The sequence below is a fragment of the Lathyrus oleraceus genome, chromosome 5, assembly GCF_024323335.1.
Source record: "Lathyrus oleraceus cultivar Zhongwan6 chromosome 5, CAAS_Psat_ZW6_1.0, whole genome shotgun sequence".
Classification (NCBI taxonomy): domain Eukaryota; kingdom Viridiplantae; phylum Streptophyta; class Magnoliopsida; order Fabales; family Fabaceae; genus Lathyrus; species Lathyrus oleraceus.
This window is the reverse complement of record NC_066583.1, coordinates 428,113,380-428,114,849: the sequence shown is the minus strand read 5'-3', so window position 1 is coordinate 428,114,849 and position 1,470 is coordinate 428,113,380.

The following is a 1,470-nucleotide window of genomic DNA, read 5'->3' as shown; positions in this document are numbered from 1 at the left end:
TTGTCTGTGTCACCAGCCTGTCGCGTAGCAATCGTATCAAATCTTACACTTGAACAATCTTCGCACTACATCCTAAGCATAGGCCAAGATGGGTTTGGTAAACTAAGGTCCTTGGCTTCTAAGGTCTATATTGGAAAGAGTAATGTCTAACCACAACTTACTTGTGTGACATTATTGACCCCAACATAACCTCCACCAAGTGAATGGACTTGCAAGTCAACTTGCTAAGGAATAACTCCACACAAGTCAACAGGACTATGCCATTCTCCTATCCTAAGTGCACTCGAGTTCGGGTATAGAACTCATCTCACAAAGATCACCAAGTACACAAGGAATTAATATTCAAGAAATTCAATCATTACATACAATACAGTAATCCCAAATTGCACAAAAATATGTTGCAAAATAATATACACAACAATACAACACAATATGGAAAGTAGGCAAAACCCACTAGGCATTCTATCCCCAGCAGAGTCGCCACTTTTCTGTAGTGGGGTATTCGTTACCATTAGAGATATTGACTAAATCCAAGGTAAATCATACAAGTCGAGTCGCCACCGCACTTCTATTTATCCAAAGGAATAGTTAGAAAGCAAACAAAAACCTAAAAAGTTTTATCGAATCAAAAACTAGTAAAAATGTCAGAGATCTGGGTAAGGGGGTTGGTTATGCAATGGGAAGGTGTTAGGCACCCAAAGCATCCTAGGTACTCCTAGGGAGCCCTTTTCACATTTGTTGCAAAGGTTGTTGTTTTTGTAAAAATTTATTTGTGCAAACATGATTGAAGGGATGAGAAAATCGTGTATGTTTATCTAATGTACTACTTACTAAAAGAAGGGTCAAAAGAAAATGACTCGCACGGATGTCGCATCCACTGCATACGTATCTCATCTGAATAGGAGAATCAGAGTCTTCGTAGCTCGGCTACCTATGGGTTAAAGAGGAGGGTGCTCGGTAAGACATCGCATCTTATGCCTACGTATCTCATCTGGAATGAGAATCAGAGCAAGCCGTAGTTCGGCTAACTACGGGGTAAGGGTTGAACGACGTTACTATGCAATCTACCGGATGCTCGACCTTTGGAGACTTACTCGCCTGTAGTAGAAGGAGTAACCGTGTTCTTAGGAGAAGAAAAATCAATGAGTTGTTTGCGTTTTAGGAACGCTCATGCAAAAGGGGTAATGAGGATAAGACCTCATAGCTCTTAACCCTGGACAGGGTGAGCTCATGGCAAAAAGTGGGGATTCATAAAGGTGGAACCCTCTCCACTGACCGACCGGACAAAAGATCTTGGGCTTTTGTTCTGAAGCATCGACACGTAGTGTGAGCATAAAGAACGACACACTGAATAACGGGGGATTGATTATTAATCCCTTTTATCCGTCAATTTCCTCTTCATGGAGGTCTTTAGCACAAAAGTAACACACAAGAACATTGCCTCCTATCGAGGTCTTCCAGCTAAGAAAG